Source organism: Vicugna pacos, chromosome 5 (genome assembly GCF_048564905.1).
Source record: "Vicugna pacos chromosome 5, VicPac4, whole genome shotgun sequence".
NCBI lineage: Eukaryota > Metazoa > Chordata > Mammalia > Artiodactyla > Camelidae > Vicugna > Vicugna pacos.
This window is the reverse complement of record NC_132991.1, coordinates 21,420,051-21,442,528: the sequence shown is the minus strand read 5'-3', so window position 1 is coordinate 21,442,528 and position 22,478 is coordinate 21,420,051. Positions and strand designations below refer to the sequence as shown.

Genomic DNA, 22,478 nt, shown 5'->3' with positions numbered 1-22,478 from the left:
CTCGTACTTGTTTATGGATCGGGATTCCAGGCGTGGAGTAACGGATACCCTACCCAGTATTTCACAAGGCTGCAGTCAAGGTCTTGGCCGGGCTGTGTTCTCATTGGGAGGCCTCTGGTTCTACGCTCCCTTGGGTTGTTGGTAGAATTCCTTTGTTGCTGGAGAATCCATGGAGCCTTGTTTCTTCAGAATCAGCAGTGGGGCTAGTCTCTGCTGCTTCATATCTTTCATTCAAAGACTCTCTATGAAATGGCTCACCTAATTAGGTGCAGCCCACCTGGGATAATATCCTTTTGATTAATGTTAATTTAAAGTTAGCTGACGAGAGGCTTTAATTACTTGTGCAATATCCTTCCATCTTTGCCAAATTCTATTGATTAGAAGTAAATTACAGGTTCTCTTCACACGCAGGGGAAGGGGATTATACAAGGGTGTGGACCATTGTGGGCCATCTCATAATTCTGCCTAGCATGACTCCTTGCTCAGATATTGATTTTCTATCCTTGGAATTCTTACAGCTATTTTGTTTGTCTCTTCACAATCATCACATGTCACACAGTGGGTGACTCTTTGGTATTTACGACTGGAACGTGCTTCTAGCCCTCCTTCCCCTCTCTCATGTTTTCTTCTGTAGCACTCATTCATCACATGCTATGTAGCTGATTTCTTATTATATTTACTCTGCATGGTCTATCTGCCCTGAATCAAAGCTCTTTAACGAAACTTTGTTTTCTCCCTGATGTACCCCTATGCAGTACTGGACGCATTGTAGATTCTCAATAAATGTTAAATGAATGCTTGAAATGTGCTATTTTCTTCCTTTTATATTCTCTCTAATTAGAGTGAAAGGTCCTTATTATCAAAGTATCATTCCTTGTAGACTAGTTCAACTGTATCAAAACATTTCTGATTGTGTACCCCATGATTAGAGTAGTAATAATTAAAGCATGCAGCTCAGTGTAGGCAATTCTAGATAATAAAAGTGCAGGCGATAGTGATGTATCATGAAGATTATAAAACCAAGAAAATACAAATGTTAAAAGGATAAGATTACTTTATTCTAAAAATCTCAATTCTATTATTTTCTCACACTCCAACTTATCTTCTCCTGCAGGATTTCCCCCATATTACAGTAGTAGTGTAGCTAGTTGTTTAATAATAAATATTTTGATGCTTGACCTTTGCTTCATTTTGACTCTGTTGAAACTACATATAGATGCTGACTGAAGAGAGTTTAAAAAAAATTGATGAAGTGACCACTTAGAAACTTTCCATTTTATTATTATGTTTTGCAAGTGAATGATTGCTAGGTTACCATAGGATTGGGGTATTATTGGTTAGAGATAAAAGGAAGGAGAGAGATGCAGTGTACGTAGGTAAGTAAATGTGTGGCCTTTGGAATCACATAGCCAGAGTTCAGCTTCTCACCCCAGCACTTGATAGCTAACTGAACGTGGGCAAGCAACTTTTATTACTTTAGTCACTTGTCTATAAATGACTAAAACAGTGACATCTACTACATAGGATTATTGGAAAAATTTAAATGAATTTAAGTACCTATAGCCTAGAACAGAGTAACATCTGGTCAATTTGGTAAGCTTTTAATAGCTTCAGTTTCCTTATTTTTAAATACATAGATAACAATACCTACGCATAAGATAGTTACACACTGACCACAGTGCCTTGGGCATATAAACACTTACACCTGGGCAGAGTTAGAAAATTCATTGTATCCATAAAAGAATGAAATGAGAACAGCAGGATGAAATCTACAAAAAGGGGTTGTGTTGCAGTAGCTACTGAATTACTTATTTTGTTAAATTAATATAAAGCTACAAATTCAAATTATCATTTGGGGAAAAAAGTTGAACCAACTTAAAGAATTGCTGTTTGAAGCACTGGTAGAGTTTCTTCTGTAGCAGAGAGCTTAAGCAAGTAATTTGTGAATCTTGTGATTCTGTCTTAAAAGTATTAATAATCAACTCTAAGTAATTTTAAATATCTGTTTCATTAGGTTATGTTTTAAAAACTTAATTAAAGGCAAGGGGGTAAAAAGACTGTTGATTACCACAATAATTGATCAGATTACTAATACACATCATAGAGTTACTGTGGCTTGAAAGACTGTTTGGTAAGGTGATCTACAGATTCACCTCTGGGCTTCAGCTTGAGTACTCAAAAGACCGAGGGGTTAAGTCTCAATTCCTCATCAAGGAAATCTACGTTCTGGGAAAGGAAGATTCAAATCTGAAAATTCCTGCCCTTCCAAATCATAAATGCCGCTGAGGAAACTGAAGCAAGAAAATTAGAGCTGGAGGCTGAGTCTTCCTTCCAGATGCTCTAAGTACACGCCTCCTGTTTCACTGCTGTTCATTCTAGAATGAGGCAAAAGAAGTGATGTTCTGCAAGGTGTTTCATGTAACACACCCACGGTCTCAATATCATAAACCCCAGTTAGCTCAGAGATCATCTCTTTTAATATTTCTAAGAATGTTTTTGGCAGAAGGTTCTATTTACCAGTTGTTCTCTGAGGTAAGGATTCTGTGCTCCAATAATCTAGGGCAATGCTTCGTGGCTACATTTCTCTTGGAAATGTACGGTGCATTTTAGTTTATTACAAGCTGTTGGATATTATGAAGGAAAAAAAATGAGTTTAACATGACAATGCTCCAAACTTTTTTGAATGTATATTTATTTTATTTAGCTTTAGAAATACATTTATTCTGAGAGTGGAACTTAAATGTTCCCCCCACCAAAAAAATAAAAAGATACATATGTGAGGTTATGAAACTAGATGGTGAGAAATCCTTTTACAATGTAAACGTATATCAAATGGTCATGATGAGTACTTTAAATATCCTACAATTTTATTCATTAATTATACCTCAATAAGCTGAAAAAATAAATAAATATATTTATTTACTTTAGCTATTTATGTGCCAAAACACCTTCAGCAAAATTAGTGTTTCTAAGAACACACAGATAACTATGACAATGATAAAAATAATTGCTACAGGTAGATGTCTAGGCACTAGGTTCTTTGTATAAAATAACTCAGTCAGTTCCCACAGTAATCTGATAATATAGACACAATTATTACCATCCCCCTTTCTCCTCACATGTGTAAAACTAAGGTTTGGTGGGCTAAGAAACTTGCCAAAGGCCATAACCTAGCAAATCATTATATCGCATCTCAGATTTGGTAATACTGATGTGTTTAAAATATAAGCAAACTGAGGCCCGGAAAAGTATTAATAACTCGTTGCCCAAGTTAATATTGTTGTTTAGAGACAGAGCTGGGACTTCCTAGTTATGCTCGTTACTGGTTAGCTGGTTCTCTTGGCAACATACCATGCTGCTGCACTTGTATGATGATTTTCAGTTATTTTTCTTCTCTGTTACATGAGTTTTGCATGAGTCTACGCTGCACCCTCATACCGTTCTGTCTGGCTTCTAGAAGCACAGGTATAGAATGTATATTGACAAGTATTATCCATTTATATTAAACAATTCCTACTAACACTTTTTAGAGGGATTGCACATGGTGCTCAATACATGTTTGAAGAATCACATTGATGCCTGTTTCCTGGTGTCCAAGGCCTGGTGACCTTACATGACCTATTAGGTGTCTACAGAGAGAGTGATTAAGCCTATTTGTATTTTTATGGCCATAAATATGCATCCTAGCCTTTGATACCTGAGTTGTGACTAACTGAAAGCTGTTTGTCACTCACTTTCAAAAGAAAGGTGTTGTAAGGACTTGTGAATGAAAATCTGTAAGCACGCTCACGTCCTGATTAGAGAGCGCAACGGAAGCACAAAGGCATGTTGATTTCTCCAAGTGGCATGATGAAAGTCAGTCAGAGAGACTGCACTGCCTTCTGACGAAGAGTGGCTGCAGGAACATCTGTTCCCTACTGCCCACGGCATCTCCCTCTTCTTTCTACTTGGTCAGAGCATTGTGATGCGCACTCATCCTTTGAAAGAGTTAAATGATGAAAGCTATGTGGCAAAACGGAACTCTGGCTAAGCCTGTAAACCCTGGCTTTTACAGGACTCCTGATTGGGCTTAGGAGTTACGAGGTTTCAGAGAATTCCTGCCTGAATGTTATTTCCTATTTTGACATTTGTGATTGTACATGGCAATGCAGATTTTAAAAACCTGACAGGTCTCAGTGAATTATGTGATATATATATAAATTATCCCCTATGAGATCCCCTTTAAATTGATGGTATCACACTAAGCAGTGAAATAAAAGAGCCACCAGTACTTATCCTTATAGGCTAATAGCTGCAAATGATTTTATGAATCATTAATTTAGAGATGTGGTCCTACCCATTTTTAAAACCCAATGTGAGATTAACATATTTTGTCTGTGATACGATGTTAATAGTTTTGAAAAAAGAGGCCATCTGATGAGGTGAAACTCTCCCAATTGTGTGCCATTGAATTTTTGAATAATGAGATGAATATGGTTATGACTAATGAGAATTCTTGACTGTTAAAGAAGGAATATTGATAGGTTGATAAATCAGTACTGGTTGCTTAATGTCCTAAAATACACTGCTTTTTAAATCATGACACATACAATATAAATAATTTTTTAAAAAATCTTTTTACATTGCTTCCTGTTTGTGATATTTTACTAAAGCATTAGAACGTAGAAATTAAGAGAAACTGGAGAACATCCTTTTGGCTAAGGTTAAGTAATTATTTTCCTTTTTTAGTTCATTTAATGTTCCCTTTCCTTTGGTAGAGCCAGTTGGGTAAGTGTTTAGTGTTTTGTGGTGATTTCACCGTGCAGCTACCATTAAAATAAACATGAAACGGCATGGGTAAATTAGAGCAGGCTGCTTTGAAAATGTACCCCACTATTTTCAGCACATTAAACTGTCAGAACCTGATAAAATTGGGCTTACACTCCTAATTTGAGAGTTTGTTTGTAATGTATTTATATCCTTTTCATCCAAAGTTGGTATAAGATTTAAATGGTAGCATAACATGTTCATGGATGTGTCAATAGTACATGAAGCCAATGTATATTTTAGAAGTATTTCTTGAAGAGTCAAGGTTTAATATATCTATACTGGTGAAAAGCTGCAAATGGGTCAATAGACTTTGCTGTAATTCAAGGGGAAGAAAAATCTGACCGTATTTCACCATTTTTGTCTTTGTTAATGTGCATGGCAGTATATCCTTACTCTTCTTTGAATTTGCAAGGGTATTTTTGCAGTCAGCCCATTGAGTAGCATGCTCACTAATCAATTAACAAATAATTGCTAAGCAGGGACTGTGAAGCAAAGCAGTATGCTGGCCTTCTCCCTACACTTCGCTGAACTCTCTATTTGACACTCTGATGCTCAGTAAATATTTATTACTTTGTATTTTTCTTTTAAATTGAAGAACAGAATTGCTAACAAGCAGGCAACAGCCCTAATGCGCAATGAGGATACGGAGCTGTGTTTAGGCCGGTGCATCTGCCAGAGACAGGAGATAGAGTTCAAAGTGTGGCCTTTGGAGCTACACCAAATTTAGCTCCAGTTCTGATGTTCTCACTTAATATCTGGGTCACTTTGGGCTAGTTGCTTAACCTTTATATACTTCAACGTCTTTAATGTAAAATGGGAATAATAGAATTCCTATAAAGTGGTGTTCAGATGGTTAAATGAATTCATGTGAAGTTTGAAACTGTCCCTGGTGAAAAGTAAGTGCAATAAACCATAGAGCTGGTTTGGTATACAGACCCTGTTTTAATTCTCTTCTTCCATGTATTAACTTTGTGATATTGATATATATATATATAAACTTTTTTTATTGATATGAACACAGACTTGGAGAGGTTCAGTGATGTTAGGGGAGGTCTGGGAAGACAATTTATGGATGAAATTATTACATGAACTCACCACAAGTAAGTGCTGGTGTCGATTCATTCTTTCATGACTGCATCAGGCGTCCACTTTTAGATCTTAGAGTTTAGAGATTGGAAATAAAGCTATTTTAAAGTAATATTCATTTGTAACGTCTTACTGGATCTAAGATTGTTAGCATCCTTTTTCTCTCCTCTTTTCCAAAAGACTGAGGCTGTTTAAACCCTCGCTTTAAGCATTTGTTATGGATCCCCCAAAGAAAATAGTAGTGTTTCTTTTTAATTTCACTTAATCATCTTCTACAGAATAAAGATGTTAATAATTCCAAGGCTTTATATTTAAAATTTCTAAAAATTTCCACCAATAACACTCAAAGCCCATAGGATGTTATCTTCTCTGCTACAAAGTGACGCTAATCCTTTCTTCCTGATAGGATTTCTATGGCAAGCAAACAAAGCTATGGGAGGATTTACATGTGTTAGGTTATTACCTTTACTGACTCTGGTAGGTAGAATAATGGCCTCCCCAAAACGTCCACCATCTAATCCCAAAACCCTCTGAATATGTCAATTAAAAGGCAAAGGAGAATGAAGACTGCAGACGGAATTCAGTTTGCCAGTCCGCTAACTTTACCATAGGGAGTGTACCCTGGATTTTCCAGGTGGGCACCATGTAATCACAAGGGTCCTTAAAAACAGACCAGAGACAAGAGTCAGAGTTGGAGAGATGAGACTAACAAGGAGCTCAGAGTGACGCTAAGGGAGGACTCAACCAGCTTTGGCTCATGGCTTGGCAGCGGGAGGACAGTGGTCAGGAGGGTGAAGTGGGCAGCCTGTGCAAGTTGAAAGAGGCAAGGAAACAGATTTTCCTCTAAAGCCTACAGAGGAACTAGCCCTGCAGACACTCCTTGATTTGGGCCAAATGAGACTTATATCGGACTTCTGACCCACCTTTTAGTTATAAGGGAATATATTTGTGTTGTTTCACTAGATTTGTGGCAGTTTTTTTTTTCACAGCAGTAATAGAAAACTAATTAAGTATGATTATTATAGAAATTATTTCCTGTGCTCCTCCCCGTTTTAAAATCCCAAGGTTTTCAAGCATAAAATTCCTAGAGATATGAGTTTTGTCCCAACTCTGTCACTAATTAGCTGCTATTCTGGCCCATGTGACTCTGTCCCTCCATGCGGGATGTGTACCATAATGCCCTTCAGGTGTCATTCCACTCGCAGGTAAGAGCATGATAAAGGTACCACTGTGATGTCAGCTTCGTCTCAATCACTATGCACGGGCTAATTATTTTAAGTGCTAGAAATAAGGTAGTAAATGTAAGAAGAGCCAAAATGTAAGGCTGAAAGAATTACAGAAGCAAGAGATAAAAGTGATATGTTACTTTTATATGTGGACAATTAATTGTACTAGGTCATAGTGTCCTACTGTAGGGCAATAGAAGGACATGTCAAGGTTTTCTCGATTATATCATTAGATTTATGGCCATTAAAAATACTTCCTTCCCAGTATTTCTCTGTTCAGTCTCTGATGCACCCCACTCCCCTTCCAACACACAAAACATATGATATGTATATACATGTGTTTATATATGTTATATACATGTATGCATACATGTATATATGTATATACCTATATTTAATGTGAGATCTAGACACAAGGCATGACAATATTTGTGTGATTCCCTAAGATCCTTTTTTATAATCCACAGAGCACAACAGATTCTTGCAAATTTGCAAAAGAGGCCGTGATTTTGTTCATAGAGAGAAAGGATTTATTTCTCTCAATTATGCAATGATTTTTATTATGAGATGAATCATCCAGAATACATCTCAAGCCATTCACAAAATTAGCCTGTTGTTGCTAGTCAGCCAATATTACATTATCTCAACTACCTGGAGGGCACTTAGTAAACAACCATAACTCCAGAAAATAGAGGAAAACATAAAGTAGACAAAAATGGTCTTCTGACCAGGTACACTCAGGAACTTTGCTCATGACCAAACCTTTACAGGCAGCCACTCAATGTTGCCTTTAGATTTCCTCCTTATAAAATCTGATTTTAGAAAATGTTGGTTATCTTGGTTCCTGACACACAACAAGGCATTGTAAAAAAAATTAGGAGCAGTAAGGATATTACTAAATGGGTCTACACTGATAACTACATTAAGCTATTGTTGATTGCTTATTAGCCAGACCAAAAAAAAAAAAAAAAACAGAAAATAGATCTTAAAATTATAGCAGTGCAGAGTCTCATCTGTATTGGAATAAGCATCATTCTGCATCTCAAAATTCATTGAAGGCAGTGGTCCCAGTATAAGTGTTGGCATTCTGAAGTTCACCTTGAGTCACTGAGCAAAAGTTAAATTATATTCAGTCCCCTTTGTTTCAGAAGGCAAAGAAGTATAAATTGATTTCAGAAAGACCTTCACCTGTGGTACTGACATTTCTGTGTATCCACAGGCTGGACAAAACATGGCCAAAGGCACTTTGCTGATACCATCTCAATGAATCAATGGTAAAAATCAAATAGAATTAAAAGGTAAAATAAAATGAACTGTACTAAGTCATTTCTATTGCCTCTCAGCTCCATGTTTCCCTTAAAAGTTGGCAACTACATTCCCCAGACTACTTTTCCTAGCTTCCCAAAAGGCACTGCCAGTTAGAGCCACTGCTGAGAGGTCAGAATAGGGAAGGTAGAAGAAAATCCTTTTTTTTTTTTTCCCCTTGCTCCTGGTGGAGCCTTGTGCAGCACCAGAAAGTAAAGAGCAGTGGGATGTGGTTGTCTTCCTCAAGGAGTTTCCAGGTGGTGTGTGCACACTCAGAGGGACCGTGGGCTCCTGGATGCCAGCTCAGAGACCACCCCGTGTCCCCAATTGCTCCAGGGCAGAGGTCTTGCAACTCTAGCAGCAAATACTGGCTCTGGGTCAGGAGCAGTAGCAGACTCCTGGTCCTTAGATAACCAGTCCTCATTTTACTGCTGCCACTCTGGCTCCCCTCCATTTCATTTTACTCTCAAAGCCTTTTGAACACCTTTATAACCAGTTCCCTAGTACACCTGCTTGAATTTCTGTCAGGTTCCACTTTTCCAACAGGATACCAACAGATATATACATTTATATGTATATGGTTTTTATTAATATAAATATAATGAAAATCTAAATTAAATGAAATTCCTTTGTTTTTTTATGTAAAAGGTTTAATGTATCTGGGCAATTCAGTCATCTAGCAGTGCTAGCCAAGTAAAACTTACTGTTTAATCTCAGCATTAGTTTTGCTGAAATTAAAAACATGATTTAGAAAATTGTCAGCAAAACTCTTCTTAGCAATTAAAACTACTTTGATAGTTGTCTGAGAACTGTAATGCCCAGAGCATTGACTTTGCTCATTTCATAATATGGCCTGGGGTAAAAGAAGAAAAAAGTTGATATAGATAAAAACATGCTGGAATCCTCTGGCACCATTAGCAGGTGACAGAGTGGATTAATAGCTTCAACCCAATTAAGTCAACATTCCACAGACAACATTAATTTCCCAAGTCAAGCAGCATGCAAACTTTCAGTGAGCAAGATCCACAACCCTAATGCTACAAATGTCTATGGGGGGGGCTCCTCCAGTGTTTTGTGATCATGTATTTCTTTCCTTTCTTTGTTACATTTTTCTCTTTAGCAAACTAAAACATTGACTCACAGAAATGATAAGTAAACATTTCCTTGAGAAGCTACTGTATTTGTTTTTTTCTAAGTATAGCTTATTTAAAAAATGGCAAAAAAATAGACAGTGTTACTCTTCCATTGCATGTGCAATAGAGAGTTTTGCTTAGTTTCTAGAAATGATCCCTGAAGTTTGGGGTGAGCAGTATGAAAAAACATAAAAAGGAGAGGTTGTTCAATGACTAACAGATACAAAGAGAAGCATGGTAAAGTAGAAAGCCAAAGGGTTTGCACTCAGTCTGAGTTTGAGTCTTCCCTCTAATTCTTCCTGAGATGGTAATAGCATTCGCAATCTGTTTCCTCAGCTCTAAAAGGGGAGCAGAATATTTATTGAGATGAATGATAAAAGCTGATATATACAGACTGCTGAGCATGTGTCTCTAACTCAATAAATAAACAGGGTGATTTTATTTTGTAAATATAATAGTTGTACAGTATAAATGTGGAGATTTTATATATATATATATATATATATATAAATATATATATAAAAATGCATGTGTGTGTCTTAGGCTGAAATATTTGAACTTGCTTACATCGAACTGTTTTTGACCTACAACAATATTTATCTTCCTCCATTAAGGAAATTGTAATCTCTTATAAAAGGATTGGCACAGGGCATAATAAGATTTTTGCCAATTATTGATAATAACTAGACATTGCTTTTTCTATGTTAATGGTGATCACAATATGCTGGCCATAAGTGTGAGTGGCATAATAGATGTTGAAGGATTTTAGAGATTTTCCATTAAAGCACCAGTTAAGTTTTGTGTTTTTAAAATTGTGGTTGATTGGGAAAGGTTAGAGTATAAATGTTGTGTTACAAATACATTTGCTTAAATGAGCAAAAGGACTAAACATAATGTGAGAGTGAAAGATTCCATTTGTAACTGAGTGTTAATGGAAGATGAAATTAACTCCCTTAGAGCAATCAAACACCAATGAACAAATAATCTGTAGCCTTCAAAACGATGTCATGAAACATTTAGAACATTCATCCTGAACACTAAAGTGCTGAAAAGAAAGATAGGTAGAAACCAATGTGCCAGATACTTAAAGGACCACTAAATCTGCAAGTGCCATTGGAAAGTGAGCTTTGAAAGAACATATTGACGGACTTAGATTTAAGAACAGTTACACTGATCATAGAAAATCAGTGCCTATCTTGATCTCAAATGTGCTGTTATTAAGTGGATTTTTAGTTAAGTGTTATATAAGTCTAAAAGAATGACAGCCAATTTAGTACTATAGCCAGGAAGCTACTTAAAAATATTAAAATGTATACCTATCATGCTTAAGTTTTGAAATGTATGTGTTTTAAAAACACATTGCATTTTAATTTGTTGGCTAACTTGTTTTAACCATACACATGTAACCCCTGCTCCACTGTTTGAGATACCCTAGCTCTGCACGTGTCAGGGCACAAGAACAGCCTATGAGTCAAGTTCAGCTTAGTGGGTTTAAAAACCTAAGATAGCTGCTTTCTTAAGAAGATCTGTCAATTCCTATGTGGCAAAAATGAGGATTGTTGTAGCAAGTAAGAAACTGACAAGTGGAATTTAATTTTCAATTTGAGCAAAGTTGACTGCTATGAATTAAAGTTTGTAAAATTGTAAGGAACTTAACTAACTTCAACGCATAGAAGTATGCATGTTTGTATGGTGGTATGTACACACTCCAAGTATGATTAATATTTTTCTATATTAAAGTTTTAAGGATTATTTAATTTATGTAAAATGTACACTTTTTCATAGTACTTTAATTTCTGGTCAGTTTATTGTCTTGAACTGCTTTTTTACAAGTAGACTGTATGTTTAATTTAGATGATCATACACTGTATGCAGCCTTTTATTTGCTGAAATGTAGCTGGGTAAATTAGTTTCACTTCAGTGGATAAAAGAATGTCTGCTGGCATCTATATTTTGGGATAAAACTTGAAAATGTGATGAAATTGAAATCTTTGGTGCTTGGATAAACCAGATATTCAGTTTTTTAAGAATCATGGAATTTCAGTGTGTAAGGGAAATCGAAAACATCTAATCAATAGATTTGTTACCAAGAGGAGGGGAGAAAAGTTACCTCAGTCCTTCATTACCTGAAAAAAATGAATTTTTAATGAGAGAAAGAATGATAAGAAATAGAAGATTTTATTAGTGAAGTAAAAAGGTAGTAAAATATAGTACACCCCTGAAAACTGGAGGTGGGCCAACCCAAGGGAGGAAAAATGGTGCCGCCCCTTTGTTTTTCCTGTTCTTTTATCCCGGCTCTAGGGGTGTTTTCATGATTGATTGATTGATTGGTGGCTCAAGTTTTTTGTGCTCAGGGACGTCCATCTCTTTTGCGCACGCTCTTACCCACAATGTGCACAGAGGAACCTACGGGAGGGGGCTCAAACTGCAGTGTTAATTACATCATAATGTCCTTTGGGTCAAGTTAAACTGGGTTCTTCTCTCTACTGTGCAGCTGCTGCGTTCTATCCTGGCCACTTCCTTGCTGGCCCTCATTTAGAGAAAGTAAGTCCTTGGAACCCCTTATCCTGAGCACGGGTGTATTGCTTACCTTCTGGGTTGCTGCCTCCCTCTTCCTCTCCCCTTGTCTGGTGCTCATTTCTAACTACCTAATAGATGTAATTCTATATGTAAATCTAAAGAAGATAAAATGAGTTATGATCTATAAATTGATTATTACTATGGTGTATCTGCTAAAAGTAATATAATTATTAGGTGAAGATCAAATAACTTTAAAGACTATGAAGTACAGAAACTGGCATATATTTATATATCAAATATAAATTTTCCTCAAAAATCTGTACCTTAGTGACTTCAGTGTTCGGTTTGGGTTGGTTGTCTTGTGAATGGTGGCGCTTGACTTTCTTCTTTCTGCGATACTGAATTATTTCATCACTCCAAATTTTGAAGTCATAAAGGGAGAAAAACATGGAGCTCATTAAAGGAAAGTAAAACTATGAGTAAAGTTAATTGCCTTTGTAACAAAAAAATTACTAAACTAGTATCTATTATGCAAATCATTACCATTTGTAAATTAGTCATTACATGACCAATGGTAGCAAAACTGGATATAAAATAAAAGAATTAAACAAGTTTTTTAAACTAAATGTAGAGAGTGTTCATGAGGATCTTTAGAAAGGAGGGGAATGTTGCAAGATGCTTAGATATACTGAAGTGGAGAAACAAATTTTGCAAATCATTATCATGGAAATTTATCATTTTGAAGAAAATTAGTTAATGTAAGTATTAAAACATAATGACTGTGGATGGGCAAAATTATTAACACATCAATTTTTACACATATCCATGTAAGGATTATAATAGAAATATGCATACATTAGATGCTTATTAATGGTAGACAATTATGAAGCTGTTATATTAATAATTATAGAAGAAAATTCCCCAAAGTGGGAGAACAAATTAGAGGGAAATGAGGAAGGGCTTAGAATTTAAGAGAGCCTTTTGGTGATTGAGTAATTTTAAGAGGCTACCTTATGGTAATATAGCTGGGTGAAATTATGTATGGTTTCATTGTCAAGGGGCAATGAGCTGCTGTAACAATGCAGAACCAACCGAGGAACCTCAAGAGTTGCAGATCCTATCAAATCTACATAAGACTAGGAAAATCTACCTGAGAGAAAAGTGAAGGCAATATTGAAGTAAAGGAATTCTTACGCCAGGGGATGAAGTGATTTATCATGGCACATAGGAAATCTGTGGCAAGACGGAAACATAGCCCAAGGCCAGTTACATACACCTAATGAACAACTTATCCATTTTGACAAACTTGAATATCACCCCAGGATAAAGCACTTAAGGATGTTTAATAAATATTACTCTTAAAGAAAGAAAATAGACTGTTTTTTATAATCATGACCCAGAAGTCTCTGCTAAATATAAGTTGCCAATTATTGCTTTAATCCATTCCACAATCAGGATCCTCAGTGATTTAATAGAGAATAAGGGAGCACACAATGAACCAATACTGTGTTAATAAGCAGAGCAGAATTTTTTTAGCTGAATGTGGTCTGTTTTTATTTTTGTTAATTCACGTTACATTTAAATAACTGTCTTTCCTTATAACATTAGAGTTTGGCAGAACTAATATTTTCTATCAGGTCCTTATTTTGTATAATTAGATTTCAGGGGCAGGGTAACTTGGTTTTCAGAATGGGATATTGATTTTTCACCCTTAAGCTTGTTTTAGATATAGGAATAATTGATCAGTGACATTTAACTGATTTACTCTGGGGCAGATGATCAGCAAAGCAATAAAAAAGTTAAGGAATGAAAACTAATAATAATTCCTGTGCATAAGCCAGTTACATAACATGCATATTTGATTAACTATGAAATCATTGCTTTGCACGCAAATCAATTTTTCTGTTTACAAAGATTGGAAGAGTGGTACCTTTTCTAAAAGAGAAGTATGTACTTTGCCTGAAAATAATGGTAGTGCTAGTCACACACATTATTTCACTAACAGTGAAATAATCATATAGATACATAAATAAAGTGATTCAGAAAACAGCAAAGTGGTATTTTTTTTCAAAGCTTTATGAAATTAAAGGGAAAATAAATCCTATGTAAAACATCCATTGGATTAAAAGAGAAATAAATTCTTGCTGGTTGAACTTCTCAAAAACCTAAGCTTCACAGAAGGAGAGAAAAAGAAAAAAGAAAGGAAAAAAAGGAGCTTAAATCAGCTTCACACTGGTTTTTAATAAGGTTAATTAATTGCTGCTAATTGCAACAGCCAGAAGACAGACGCTTTGTCAGAGATAATGCAGTGGGGAGAAACGGGATAGAGAAGTGTTCGTAAAATGTGAACTTTCAGAATTACTCTCTAACTCACTGTGCTTAGGATCCAAACAGGTAACACAATACTAAGAGAAGCACATATCCTGAAAAAAGATGCAATTAAGTATTTTTTTTTAACTCCTCAGTAATTATACACATGTCTATTGACCAAGTGAAAACTTGACAATTCTTTGTTTATTTGATCAATGTAATAGTCAAATTCTATAATTCAGTCATCTGAATTCATTTTGAGTATAATAAATATAGTCATAACCTAAATGTATTATTATTCATCTCTAATAAAAATTTTCACATTGGAGATAAGAGCAATAGTGAGAAATAACATTCATAAAAGCTAATGATGTGTCTGACATTGTTCTAAGAGAGCTTCAAAGAAAGCTTCAACTCATTTAATCTCCTCCAAAACTAATGAACTAATTAATATTATTATCTCAATTTTACAGGTGAAGAAACAGAAATACAGAGGGGTTAAATAGTTACCCAGGGTTACAGATAATAAGTAGTGAAGCAGAATTTTGAACTTCTGTCCCATGCTGTCACAGCAACTTTGTTTCATGCATCTCGAAAACAGATGACTTGTGTTTTCAGGAAGATCAGCTAGCATTGAAGCATTATTGCTAGTTTTCAGGTTTGGCCAAAGTGATCATTCAGAGCAATTTTAGAGAAGCAGATTCAGAAAAGAATGTACTTTTCCAATCTACCCTAATTTATATATTCATAATTTAAAAGGTATGTTGGTCTGAAAAGGACTGGCATACATCCCTATTTAGAAATATCTGTACCTCTTACAAGGCAAGGCAAACAACGTAATTTTTCTATTTCCATTTATAGTCCTGCCCCAAAGATTAAAATATATGTTAGAAATAAACGGGTTTATTAGTATATCAAATTTCTGAGAAATAGTTAATAGGGATAATTATAAACTTGAGAAAAATTAGGCAAACCTAAAGAAAAGAAAAATTACCCATCCAGCCAGACTGTTATATTCTTATCTGTGATAGGTGGAGACACTTGTAACACATAATTCAGAACAAATGGCAAAATAACAGATGACTATATTTGCAGTGCTCGTTTCTGTATGATCAGATAGATGCTTCTTATTTATATGAGTATAAATATAAGGAAACCATCAACTGCCTAAAAATGATTGTGATAAAATATACATAACAAAATTTACCACTTAAACCCATTTTAAGTGACTATTCAGTGATATCAAGTGCATTCACATTGTGCAACCATCATCACTATGCATCTCCAGATATTTTCCATTAACATCTACTTTTAAAGATGCAAGAACATACTAAGACTATAAGGCCTCAGGGAGTTAGCTCAAATTTTAGATATAAGCATTTATTTTCATTTCCCTGAGGAAGAAATCCAACTTAACTTATGTCTACATAATCACCATTGTTTCCTAGTAGTCCTAGTATGTGGTCATTTCTTCTTTACAAACAAGAACTGAAGTATCTACTTAGAGGTTTTTTGTTTTTTTTTTTTCATGATTGTAAAATGTGTCAGGAACTTCATATCAAAACTATATTCATATTTATTCAGAAGAAGCGATTTTAATTTGTTAGAGTTGTAAATCATTCAGTGGATTCATTGAGATGAAACATTTTCTGTGTACAAGAAACCATGATTTTTACTATAGTCATAATGTAATACAAGAGAAAGCTGTTTAGAATATTATGATTTTTAAAACATATGTTCTGTATTTTAGACAAGCCCAAGCTCTAGTTTAGTTGCTTTTACTTGAACAGCTAAAAAATATTGGCAGTATTTAATGAATTGGATGATAACAGCATGTTATGTAGGTAAATATGTCAACGTATAAGAATCTGAAATTCCCACTGAATTTTTACCTATCTGATCTAACTTATCCTAAAGGAAATAGAGAATATACTACTAGGGGAAAAATTGTGCTTTTTACTTCATTTTCCTCATGCTTAACATCATCTCTGACTGACTTGAATATTTAAAAAAATGATACACAAAAAATGTAAATTCTCTACTTCTACCTTTGAAAAGAATTTGACATTCTCATTAGAGTTTCTTGATATTGTTTTTTATAAAGTAATTTGAAGGCAAAAGTGTTGAAATCACATTACTGTTGCTAAACCAGAATATAAAATTGTGATACTTTTTGATAGTTATGTCCTGGCATAAAATTGCAAAGGTTTTAATCTTCTCTGCATCTTTGGAGTGAAAATGGGTTATTTGCCAATAACCATATTGTCAAAATTCAAACTATTAACCTAATTTGCTATCTGTCTAAACATTAAAAGCTATTTCAGAGTCATTCAGTCATATGCCATCTTGGTATTTTTAACTAAATACAGAACATTTTATTCCTCCTTCATGGCCCTCAGCCTCCTACCAGGCATTGCCAATGCCATTATCTCAGTTTTGAATCAGATTCCAAGCCTTAGAGTAGATTTATATTTGTTCTGGTTCTTTATTAACATATGGGTCAAAACTGAAATACTCATTCATGTTTAACTTGATAATTTGCATTAGTAGTAAATTCTATTTTTCAGATATTTTCCCAAAGAGAATCTGGCACTAATCCTCAGCAAAGCATCAGTATGTGTCCAAGAATTACCTAACAGTCTTTACCACATGCCATAAAGCCAGTGATTTTAGATCTCCACTTCAGAAAAATGTAGAGATGCTTTAAAAATTACATTATATTGAGCTTGTGCTTTAAGACTTTTAATCAATAACAACCTTGATAAAAGCCCTAAAATAAAATATCACCATAGCAAAATTCCCCAAATAGGCATAATATGAATGGGCATTCAGCCTTCTGAAAGAGCTAATAGTGACACAGAGAAGATAGGATTAAAAGGTCATTTTGTTGCCATGGTGGTAGTTAACGTTTTTCTTTCTTGGATATACCCTCGTCACATATTTATTTTCAACCAGCAATACAATACTTATTCACCCATATAATATAATTAACCTTTCCTTCTTGAGCTGACCCTTTCAAAAAATCTTGCTCTTGCAAAACTCTGAAGTCTCACTTCTTACCATGTTTCCCAGTACTCTCACATCATACTATTCCCTTTCTCTCTCTCTCTCTTCTAGCTTTTCCTCTATGCCATTGTTGGTCTGGATAACTCTGAGTAAAAATTCAAAACTCATTTCAGATGTTACTCTGTTAGCAAGCCTTTCTTTGCCCACCTGCCACCCACTACTCCAGCAGGCTGGGCCAAATGGGTGCCAGCATCTTTTTATTGTCATTGTCACCATGTGTGTGTTTAGTAGTTGTTCTCCTCCCCTTACCTGCCCCCCCCCGCAATCTGGCAGTAAGTGCTAATAGGCATGTTTTACACTTTATAGTTTTCACTTTTTTTGGTAAACTATTTTTAAAAAGAAAAGTACCTTGAGAGGGTTATTTATGTCAATAATCTGTTTATTGTAGTAAGCAATGCTACCTTATGACACTCAGGTACTAATTCAGACAATAGATTGTGCCTCCTAGAGTATAGATTGAGTCTGTGCCTAGGGACTCAACTGGGAAGAGTGTTATAATCAATTGTGGTGTCTGCCAATGAAATGGGAGAGAGGAGAAAAGGAATTCATAGTATTCCTGCCCTGATGGAACAGTCAGATTATAGACCATGTACTGGGGATAAAAACAGTAGTAATAATGAGAGAATGACATGAATATCAGAGAATGGAAATCTGTAGAGCCGAAAGGTAAAACCCAGTGGAGGGATCTGGGCAACCAAGGAATATCATAAAGAGTGTGTGTGTGTGTGTTTTCTCACATTTGTCTGGGGTCCTATTTCTTCCAACCTCTGTCTGTGATTTGGGCTGCACCGTGCCTCAAATACTATCTCAACCAAAAATGTCTCCTAGAGTTGTCCTATGATGTACAAAATTTTCCGAGTTGGATTGCAGAAAGTCACAGTCTTTTCTATTCCCCATTCTCGAATACCACTTAGTGTTACCACCTTTTTTTCCCCTCTCAAGCCAGCTACATTTATTCTTATATGTGAATGAAATTAGTCATAACATCAGCTCTCTGAACAAATAATCTTGCGGAAATGTGGCAGAAATGCAAATGGAATGTATAGCTTGTTTAGCATAAAAGAAAATGGATGCTCCTTTTCAAATACTGTATTGTTCTAAATATAAACCCTATTGTTCGTAAATCTTCTCCAGCTAAGTTTTGCAATTATGCTTTTTGCCCATAGAATTGACTTTATTTTTAGGCAAACACGATTCTGTTATGTGAATAACCCAGGTAGGAAATGAGACAGTATAAATCCTGACGATTGTTCAAGCCATTTAATGCAGATTTGGGGTTACAGTGCAAGTGCTTGTTTCCTTGGAGTGCAGATACAGAATACGTGAGCATTTCCTACGGCATACTTTCTGTAAGATTATAAAAACAGAGTTATTCACATAGATGAAGAAAAATTAGCTGTGATTTTAGTATTCAGAGATAATTAAGAATGTAAATATTTCAAGTGACCAGTACTTTTTGCACTGATAGAGTTCAGGTTGTCTGAAGTTACCTGGAGTATTGCCTAAAGATCTCCTTCTCAAAGGGAACAAAAAACAACGGCCAATTTTTGTCTCTAATACTTTGGTTTTATCATGAAGTAGACAAACCCTGTACTGTGTGTTTTCTTGGGGCTCCATATAGATCTGTATAATAAATATTTCAAACTCTACTTTTTGACAACTAAAAAAGTGATCTTCTTTGGTGTATTCCTGTAAACTAGATCCCCTGAGGCTTTGGACCATGGCTTTAGATTCCAGTCAGCCGTTAGTCCAGTAGGGCCTTAAAGATTCATCTCCACTCACACACATGGAGAACTGTACTGGTTGAAAAAAATAAATAATGTGTTGGTACAGGTATTACCCCAAAAGGGGGAGAGAAAAGACCCTAGTTCTTATCTTACCAAAAAGTTAATAATTCAAACGAGAGATGGAAGTGTTGTGTAGCGAAAGATTTTAAAGGTTTTATTTAGCCAAGGGAAAGTACACCTCCAGGAACAGGAGGCAGGCTGAGCCAAGCGTGGATAGCAATCATCTTTATTTGCCCCTTCCCTTGTACCCTCGCTTAGAGGTGGTCTCTTGATTGGTTGACAGCTCTTAACCATGCAGTGCTGAGTCATACTCATCCCCTTTTATGCATGTCCTTAGCCATGATGCACACAGAAAAACCCATGGAGAGGGCACTAAACAGCAATGCTAATTATATTACAATGAGCTGTGGGTCATGTCTGGTTAGGTCCTTGTCACTACGGCACAGTTGTGGCTTCAGGTTCTAACCAGTTTCTTGCTGGCACTCATTTAGAGAAAGTAAAACCTCTTTATTCTGAAGGTGGACATACTGTCATCTGCCAGACCACCCTCCCTCTCCTCCATCTATCTGCCTGGTGCCCCCACTTATCTAACTACCTAACACAGGCATTGCTGTGGAGGGGTTCTTTACTAATTAGGGAAAGCCTAGCTGTGAAGAAAGCAAAAGTCCTGATATTTTAGGAGTGTAATACAAAACAAATTTACTTGGCCTAGGAACAGTCTAACATGAGTATTTTGGCTTGTTGGAGCAGTGAGGGGGCTCTGTTCCATGCAGTCATTCAGGGACCAAGGAGAATGGAGTTTCTGCCATTTCCAAAAATATGACTTCCAGTATTTCAGTGAAGGAGGGAAAGACATCTAGCCAGTAGACAGAGGAAAGGGGAAAAGAGTTAAGACACACCTGCTTCTTAATTACCCTGATCCAGAAGAGACAGGCATCACTTATATTCATATAAACTTCATGAGAACTACTCACATGGCCATACCAAGACAAAGAAAACTTGCAAGTAAAGTCTGGCTGAGCAGCTACTTCCCAGCATTACTTCTCATGATGAAAGGAGAGTAAAAATCTTTGATAAACAGTTAGCTATTTTTGTCATAGTTCTTTACTTGAATAAATCTATGCAATCCCTTTGGGAGAAAAACAGAATAATATATTGGCAGTACGAGTTACCCAACTAGATAATACATGAAGACATCATTAAATGTGGCATCAGCCTTGCAAGAAATCTCCATGCTTCCATCTCTGTACTTCCTACCATCCATTCGCTACATAGCAACTAGAGTGTTACTTCGAAAGTGGAGTTTGCTTTTTATTCTACGTTCAAGGAGACCAATGAGGATTGCAAGCAAGGAATTACAGAAAAAACAACAACAAACTGATTTCCATTTTCCAAGCCTCTCAACCAAGGCTATCAGGAAGTGATTATCTGGCCCTGCTTAACTGTCTGCTCTGGTATCCTAGCCCCCTCTCCCTGTTCCCTGTATTTTAACTACACCTCTTTCTGACGCATGTCCATCTCAGAAATGATGCATCTACTGCGATTTCCACCTTAACTGCTCATCCTTCAGATTTTCACATGTAAGACTTCTACAGGTTGCAGCTCCAGTGTCCCATCCTCGGAGAGGTCATCCCGACCACCGTACTTAAAGAAGCAGCCTCACCACAGCAGATACATACTATGACCTTGCTTGAGAATCTCTGTCTGCCTAACACCCATCAGTCCTATGATACATGGCATTTTGTAACAAATATATTTTATAACTGATTTGAGACTTTGATGACCTATTCTGAACTTTCGTTTGATGGTGAGGAAAACTAAGACTCAAATCACTACTGACTTCCCTAAGGTCATGTTGATGTCAATGGTGAGCTGAAACACAGAAGCCACTATGTATTTCCAACATTTATTTTATGAAATACCTTGGAGAATGTAAAATATAACAACTTCATATTTGTTTAAATGAATTGATATTTCTTTTTCAGAGATAAGGAAACCTACTAATTGTTAACAGATAATAGGATGTAGCTTTTAAATAAACACCAGGTTTAAGACTAGTGAAATGTAAATATGAACATAGTCTTGTAGCTATGTTGCTCAGTAGTGTAGTCTCTAGCTATATGAGGCCATTCCAATTTAAAATAAGAAAAATTAACAATTCGTAAGTCACACTAGCCACATTTTGGTTCTCTATAGCCACATGTGGCAAATGGCTACTATATTTGATAGTTCATAGAACATTTGAATTATCCATAAAGTTCTATCTGATGGTGTTGGTCTATAGGTTTGTCTTTCCTCTGCTCTTACCAGATTTGTTATTCTTGGCTCTGGATTCCATAACTCCCTTTTTCTTTCTAATAATTTATTCTGAGAATCGCTGTTCCATTTTCTGTACTGAATGTCAGAAGCAGGCTTTCAACAAAGCAGGTGGGGTAAGGTGGGGAGGGCATAAATGCAGTTCACTATGAATCTCTACAAAAGATGGTGCTCATAATTTGTATTGTAATTTCTGTTTTGATGACAATTGGTGGTTTTCTTACACTGTTTTAGAAAAATAGGACTGTAAGAACTTTAAACTCACATGATCGTGCAGAACATGCCAGGACATTATATTGTGACTTTGGGGAGCCACATATAAGGTTGCCCACTATGAAGTGAATATTCTTCATGCTCCTTCCTTTTACCTTTATTCTAGTTGCTGAATGCAGGAACACATTTTTCTAGTTTATTACCTGTTTCCAAGGAAATGAGTACCACTCCTGACCTCTCAAGGACACTTGCTAGTAACTTAGGAAGAAGCAACCCAGCTTCTATCTCAGGCTTTAGAAATGGTGATGCTCCTGTTTGTCTCACATATATTAGAGAAGGACATTTTCAGATATTCAGTGATTTGCACTATTGTTTCAATTATGCCAGGTGACCTCAAATATAAAGAGATTCTGTTTATTATTCTTGTTGTGAAAAATATATTGATGAGGTCATAAGGGAGAACATAGATGAGAGACTAAAACCCAATTACAAGAATAGAAAATCATGTCAAAATTAATATTCTTCTGATAGTGGGCATGATGATCGCTGTCATTTTCTAAGCCTGGATTTTCATGGCTTGCACTCCAAATGCAATTTTTTTCTCATCCAATTTGGGAAGTCGTTCTCAGGCAGTTTCATACTGTAGTATTATCATTCGAAGAGCTAGACTTTGCCTAAGCATGTCAGAATGATTCATATGGAATATT

General features: G+C 35.9%; 1 protein-coding gene and 2 long non-coding RNA genes across 4 annotated transcripts in view; 2 read left to right on the top strand and 1 right to left on the bottom strand.

Annotated features, from left to right (window-relative positions):
* LOC140696350 (low-density lipoprotein receptor-related protein 1B-like) overlaps window positions 1-22,478 on the top strand; it is a 664,806-nt gene that overhangs the window by 212,626 nt on the left and 429,702 nt on the right. The window lies entirely within an intron of this gene.
* LOC140696352 (uncharacterized) overlaps window positions 1-22,478 on the top strand; it is an 89,019-nt gene that overhangs the window by 18,511 nt on the left and 48,030 nt on the right. Inside the window, exon 1 of one of the 2 annotated variants that reach the window (XR_012072560.1) lies at window positions 12,034-12,103. The exons of the other annotated variant lie outside the window; for it this stretch is intronic. This is a non-coding gene — a long non-coding RNA (uncharacterized lncRNA). Of the gene's footprint in view, window positions 1-12,033; window positions 12,104-22,478 lie in introns of those variants that run through there. 2 annotated transcript variants of the gene reach the window in all.
* LOC140696351 (uncharacterized) lies at window positions 2,564-12,422 on the bottom strand. Its single transcript, XR_012072558.1, has 3 exons — window positions 12,403-12,422; window positions 5,905-5,966; window positions 2,564-2,621 (listed from the first exon to the last, which is right to left on the bottom strand). It is a non-coding gene; the product is annotated as an uncharacterized lncRNA (long non-coding RNA).